This window comes from Cygnus olor, chromosome 1, assembly GCF_009769625.2.
Source record: "Cygnus olor isolate bCygOlo1 chromosome 1, bCygOlo1.pri.v2, whole genome shotgun sequence".
NCBI classification, from domain to species: domain Eukaryota; kingdom Metazoa; phylum Chordata; class Aves; order Anseriformes; family Anatidae; genus Cygnus; species Cygnus olor.
In genome coordinates, this window is record NC_049169.1 from 180894417 (window position 1) to 180901501 (window position 7085).

At 40.0% G+C, this 7085-nt stretch overlaps 1 long non-coding RNA gene across 3 annotated transcripts; it reads left to right on the forward strand.

The window, feature by feature from the left end:
* Nucleotides 1-2379: 2379 nt before the first annotated feature.
* LOC121063635 lies at nucleotides 2380-6559 on the forward strand. Of its 3 annotated transcripts, none has more exons than XR_005816100.1 (3): nucleotides 2380-2490; nucleotides 4123-4278; nucleotides 4664-6559. It is a non-coding gene; the product is annotated as an uncharacterized LOC121063635 (long non-coding RNA). The 3 variants fall into 3 exon arrangements; XR_005816101.1 differs by having other exon boundaries at nucleotides 4188-4278; XR_005816099.1 differs by lacking the exon at nucleotides 2380-2490 and adding an exon at nucleotides 3171-3187.
* Nucleotides 6560-7085: the final 526 nt, after the last annotated feature.

Here is a 7085-nt window from a genome sequence, read left to right on the forward strand (position 1 = left end):
ATTTTGGGGGTTATTTTTAGATGATTATTCTGAAGCTACAACTCTGCTCTAGTTAAAGGAATAGACCTGGGTCTTGGATTCTGTTCTGGTGACCAAGACCAGTGCAGACACATCGTTGACTCTGGCTCACCTTCAATGAGTGCCTTTAAGCTGCTGTGTGAATCCCGCTGTTGAATGCAACATGCCGTGACATCTACTTCTCTCAACCAGCCAACTGTCCAACATTGTCACTGCCTGGTAACTAATGCATACAATTTTGACTTTACACAATGCAGTGCAATACATTTGGCTCCACAAATTGAAAAGGGTCTGCCCTTTGTCTCTCCTTATCGGTATTATCTGACGTTGAGTTATGAGCTGCTAATGACCCAGAGATAATGAAAGTCATGTCTCAGAGAGCTCACAGCCTGAAACACTGATGCAAGAAGACAGGAGAACCACTCAAGAAATCCAGTGGGAAGAATAATCTGTGGCTCTGAGCATAATATGTATTTTAATTACTGTTTGTTTGGCACTCTGGTAGGGAATATGGAAGAAAAAAAGCTTTTAGAAGAGTTTTCAATGGGCTGACGGCAGTGGTTTCATTTTCTTCAGCTGAGTCCCACCTCCCCCACTAGTTTTTCTTCTCAGAGCACTGGCACTTTGATAAGTGTTGATGGAAAACACTGTCTTTTATGCTGAATGTGGGTGTGGGCAGAGGGGAGAGTATATTGAAAGCACTGCATCCAAGTGCCAGAAATGCCTGTGGTTCCCACACTCCAAGGAGCAGGAAAAGTTCCCCCAGGAGGCCCAGCAGTGTCAGAGGGTGTGATGGAAAGGGAAGGTGAGCCATAACCCAGGTTCCTGCCTCTCCATGGGTTGAAACTACTTGGGAGAGCCTAGCAGTAAGGCAAGGAGCTAGGTGTCCTTGGATTGCCTTCTGAAGATGTTTCTCTTTGGTGTCTTCAGAACAAAGTCTTAGACACTTTGCTTAGGCCAGACTGCTGTAGGAGCCTGTTGGCCACTTACTCTTCCCAGCTGAAAGAAGATAATGATTCTTGTTTAAATCACTCGAGATTTACAATGGTACGGTCTGGAGAAGAATCTGGCGCAAGCTGCTTGCAGATATGCCAAGAAAGGAGGCAGTTGTATGTGCACACATTCATTATGTATATTACCCTAGAGAGGCAAGCCACTGACTCCGCTTGCCACTTCAAAGGAGTAGAGTGGGTCTGTTAAGAGAAAAGCACAATCCCCAACATGCCTCGGGGGAGAATAATTGAGATTTCCTTGATTTGTACAGACAGCGATGGAGACAGAAATCTCACACTTGATTTTAAGTTTATATGGCACCCTTTTCTCAAGCATGCTGTTGTATGGGAGTCTGAAATCTTCAGCTACAACACTGTAGCCCAGCAATAAGGCTCCATGATCTTCACAATATGCCTTTGTTTTTGTTTCTATAAGTCAAGAATATGCAGCTGATGAAAGACTGTCACAGATTCCCTGCAGAGCGCTCCCAGTCTGAATCTCTCCCTCGTGCCACCAGAATGAATCAGTCTGCAGACAGCAGTTCTTAGCAAAGATGCTTTATTACCAGGGCTGTAGCACCCCCTAGAATGAGGAAACTCATTACTTTTAGAAAATTATTCTGATGTTTGAAGTTCTTTTACAGCCCTGAACTGGAGAACTTGTGAAGCGCCACATTTCTTTTTTAATGAGAATGAATGCACTGGATCTCTTTAATTTGACTGAGGTGAAAATGTACTAACTACCAGAGGACAACTCTCCATCTTCAAGTAGTGGTACAGATGGACTGGCCCAAACTCCCCATGGTAATAAAGCATCCTGGCATGTTGACTAACAGCCTCTGTGCCTGCTGGGTTGAAAAGAATTGGTGGTTATTTCCAAATATTCACTATCATGAAATACCATGAGCAGGAACAAATGCCATATATCTTTGGAGTGCTTGTTTTTCAATTATACCTAACCATTCTATCTAACCTTACTGATTTACACAAGAAAAATAATTTGTTGTTTCATTCTCCTCTCTTTTTCCACACCATCCACATTTTATTAGCAGCTGTCTCGAGGAGAGAGGCAATAGGCTATGTTTAAAAGCATTTACTTCCGTTTTCAAGTGGTTTAACTTTAAAATATTATTTGCTGAGTCTAGGAGTTTGTGAGAAGCTTAGTTACTAAAAATCATGCTGAAATCGAAGGAGAGGAAGGTGATAATCAGAACAGCCTGATTTTTAAGTGTGATCATGAATTAACTTGTTCAGCTGGAGTTCCTTTCTGCTGTTGTCTTTATCAGCTGTTGTCATTCCCTCATCTGTTACAAATGCCTAAATAAATTAAGTGAAGAAAAACATTAGATGTCAAAAATACTGACTAGAATTCAGTGTGGTTGGGAACAGTTGTAATGCCCATGGCTTGAACAGGGAACAAGCAATTGTTCACGACAGCAGCAAAAGCCTGAGCACAGAATGGCCTTTCTGAAGCTGAAAGGTAATTATTGACATCAGGGCTTGTGAAAGTATTGGAACTTTATTCTTAACAGAAGATCTTGAGTCTGTGTGCTGAATGTACAGTTTTGTTCCTCTAAACCCCGCATGAGGCTTCAAGGAGACCCTAGGTATTTGCTGGCTCTGATCATTTTTATTTTTAGATATGACAAATAAAAAGCAGCTAAAGAAAGTCTCGTTCAGCTGGCCAAAATAATGTAGTGGAGGGGGGCAATGTTAACTATCTCTGCAACTCCCAGGTTTTCCTTATCAGCTTGAATGATGCATTAACTTACTGTTTTGAATGCTTCCAAGAAAATCACACATCTAACAGTGTTTGAAGCTGTAAGCAGTCTATAATCTTTATTATAAAACTGTGTCTTTTTGTGTGTTTGTGTGATAGTTACACTAGTTCTTAGAGTAAAGAGATGATGTTATGCAGTTGCATTTTGGGTGTGTCAGTCCTTTTCCTTGCTGTGATCTCTTCAATTCATTAGCTGATTTCATCAAGCTTTAAAAGAGAAGTGGAAGACTCCAACATACAAAGATTCTTCAAAAAGTTTGTGAGAAGTATAGTGAAAGCACATGGTGTCCCATTTATTTGGCCTCCACTATGCCATGTTTTCTCATTCCGAAAGAGATGAGAGACAGAATTTGTCACAAGATCGTTGCAATGCTATGGTGGACTGGGCTGTGGAAAGGTGACTCTTGACCAGTTAGTTGAGAAATTAACACATGTCCTGGCCAGTCAAACTATGTTCATGTAGCTCTGGCCACTACAAAGATCTTGATGTCTCTTGGTCCACCAGCAAGCTAGACAAAGTGGTTGAAAGCTATAGGTAGGAGAAGAGAGGATAGAAAGGGCATTAGAATGTTGCAGTAGAGGACTAAGAAGTCCTGCAGTGAGAAGAGATGAGGAAGCTGATATTATTTTGGTGGGGCCGTAGGTGACGTGAGGATGAGTTCGTTGTTGTGATTTGTTTGAAGATTCAATCAACTGTGAAGCATAAATTCATTAGAAATCAGAATTAGTGGTGAAGTTTGTAGAGATGCATGTTGATAGTGTCTGTATTCCTCTGCTTAGTTCTTTTTGCCACATTGGGAAAACGTTCTTTTCAGATATAGTTATATGGAAGGTCATCTTTTTGACCCAAAAATGTTTACATAATGGGTTTAAATGGTGGATTGCTTTGTATCTTAACTTAATGACAGTGGCACTTGAAAAATGTGATGATGTATGGATGAGAAAAACAAGGCTTAGACCCTAGTCTCATGCCAGGATCATGTTAGTCAGGCTCTGGTGTATTCTGTTTTGTTGTACTCAAGTATGTGCATAGGACCCATCAGCACTGCACTCAGAGCACACGACTTCCACAGTCATATTAAACAGTTCAATGGCCTAATTCTGATCTAATAGTAACATAAATCAGCAGTGATTTGATTTTAATTGAAAGAAATGGAGCAATATATTTAATGTGGTGACGTCAGAAACAGGTTCCTAAGATCTGATCAGACTTCAGTGTGCTCATGTAATAACTGGAAGAAGTGCTAGCTGTAAAACAAAACAAAACAAAAAACAACAGGCTCTTTGCCCGCTTTTTTTTTTTTTTTTTTTTTTGACTTACAGTTTTTACAGCTGACTCCAAAGAGTTGGAGGCTTTTGGGAAGCTCTGTGGACTGCTGGTCTCTATTTATCCCCAGGCCAGAAGCAATGCTGGTAGCTGAAATGTGAACTTCTCTAGAGCTCTGTAAGTGATCTCCCTTTGGTCCCAGAGGATCATCCTCTCACAGGGTAAGAGGCAGTTTCTGGAGCTGGCTTTAATGTTTAGGATAGAGTGGACATCCTATTGAAGAGTGTGTTTGTGTGCTTTCTTTTTACCCTGCATTTAACATCTTCTGAAACACAAATCTGATATGGAAATATATTCTGGCAGTACCTCAGCCATCTAGCAGCCCCCTTCAGGCTTAAAACCTGGTGGTTCTGTTCAAGTCAGTGGAGTGGAGAAATTGCAAAATTGCACTTCTCTGAGCTTTTTTATTTGTGATGGGAGCTTTGTTTTCCACTCATCTCAGTTTCTGATGGTTTCTATTTACTTATACCCAATGGTTTTTATTTTCAATCAATTAGATTATTCTTGTGGCTGTTTTCTAATCACTTATCAATTTTCACCTTTTAGGAAGGATGTTACTGGCTGGAAACATCTGTCTTCTACAAAGGAATACCCATGGCTCACACCTTTTACCGTATTTAACAAAGTCTGTGCATCAGGTATGTGTCAGGTAGTTCCTCTGCTTCTGGATGAACAGTGCCAGCATCTGACTTAGCAAAAACCCTACATTGCTGTGCAGAGGTCCTCCGTGCTGCCACCCTGTTATACTGGTGGTCTGATGCATATGGCTTTAGTGGAGGATTCTCAATGACATTTTACCTGACCATAGACCCAGGAGTCTCCTTAAGACTTCACAACAGAGACCCTACTCAATGGGAGGTTACAAAGTCCTTATGTAAAAACCAATTATTTATTTTTGCTTAGAGAAAATTATCTGTCCTGTTTGAAAAAAAAAAAAAAAAGTCTTATGATAACCTGATGACTCAACAGTTTTAAGGCAATTTTGAGGGGAATGAAGGAAAAAAAAAAAGGCAAGAAACTATCTAAAAGGAAAGACAACCAGATGAGGGAGAAAACACTAAAATTAATTGCAGGGTGTCATGATACGCTTTCTAGATAAGCACATTTGCCATTAAGGTGAGGGAAGGTTTTGCCAGCAAAACTTAGTACCATGTTTTCTTCCTGAAAGACCAATTTCTCTTCTGGCAGTAAATAGGTAACACTCACTTTCTCCTGTGACGTAGTAGTGCGCAGAAGCCTTTAGAAAGGTTTGCTTTATATTGCTGCTTGCCTGACTGCTGCTCTCCTGCCCTGATGAAGGCAACGTTTGTGTCATGGTTGGATTTGTAAACAAAATGTTCTAATGACTTACCATGAGAGTTTGATTAAAGCCCTTGAAAAGACCAAGAATTGCATGCATGGAATTAGTTATTCTTTGATATCAAAGACCCTTTGGCTTGGTTTTTTTTTGTCAGAAGGCAGAACAACTGTGTAGATAAATGACTTTGGTCTCTGTCTGCCTCAAACAGCACATGGGATGTGAGAAGTACTCAGAGGATTTTGTTCTGGATATATATTTTTTTCCCATTACAAGTTAATGTAAAAACACCACAAAACAGTGTATGCAGCATTTGGGCTGATACAGAGCCAGGTGGGGAGCTTGTCCAAAGACCTAAGTGTTTGCAGCCATCCCAAAAAGCACATCTGTAGGTCACTAAAATGCATCCTGTCTTGCCATATAGCTGTTGGATCCTGATCTGTACTGAGAATTTGCACGTGTGAGTAGTGATGACAGTGCTAGCACTAGGCACCTTATAAGTATGCAGCACTGCCTAAAATGTGTGTTCATCACAGCTCCCTATGGTGTGCCACGTGCCACAGATTTCACACACTGAGTTTCCATTAGCTCAAGAAGTAATAAGCATATGGGTATTTGGGGCTGGAAGAAGTGAGCTCTGCCCCAGAGTATTGCCATGAACTTCTGGCAGTCAATAACGGGCACGGCCTGGCCAGTTTGATATAGTGAGTATTACCAACAGGATTAGAGGAACTAGCAGAGGAGTTTAATATTTTTTAACCAGTTTATTACAATTCCTTGGACAAAACCCATTTGAACTCATATTTTTCAGAATCCTGTTTTCAAGTATGGTTTATAACCTGTGAGCTATATCGAAGCAGCTGTAATTAAAACATGTATAAATATAGCCTATACTATTTTTAAGAATAGTGGAGGTAAATTATACCCTTTTGTGTATATGGGTTATAAGTAATTGTTTGGTTTCAGATATGTGACTGAGAACAAAATATCTTTTTATTTCTTTAAAGACATTAGAAAAATGGGATCGTAATTTATTTCATTCTTATGGTATGCTCATCTCTGTAGTACTTGACTGTCATGTGATATTACTATCAAAGTAATTTCTTGCATGCTTGCTCTTTCAGTTTCTTAAGGGGAGAGACAAGCACAGAGGAAAAGTTTTGAGTTTCAACTCTATGAAACGTGTGTTTTTACAGGCGCACATGCACACACCCAATGTGATATATTTATATCTAAGTTACTTAATGATCACACATGTCACTGGAAGTAGATATGTGTGGTTCAGCTCAATCGATACTCTGAAAATTTGTTTCAGGTTCTCTTATACTTCAAACTCAGTCATTTTACATGGGACTGTGGCCAAGAGGTCTCACTGCTACATGATGTACTATGAAATCAACACACAGTACAGACTAAACTAAAACTGGTGTTAGATAAACAGACCCAAGCATCGAGTAAGTCTGGATGACCTGAATGGATGTGTCATATATTGCTATGAGTTATTGATGACCTTTCATAATTCACAAGTGGCTCAGGTTCCCTCCACCACTTCTGAGCTATGAGATCATTAATAATGTGTGCAAATAAATAACACATCTTGAGTCAGTTCATTGTATTTCCTATTGCTCTTTCTTTCCCTCCATGTATGGTATGTATGCATATAATATTTAT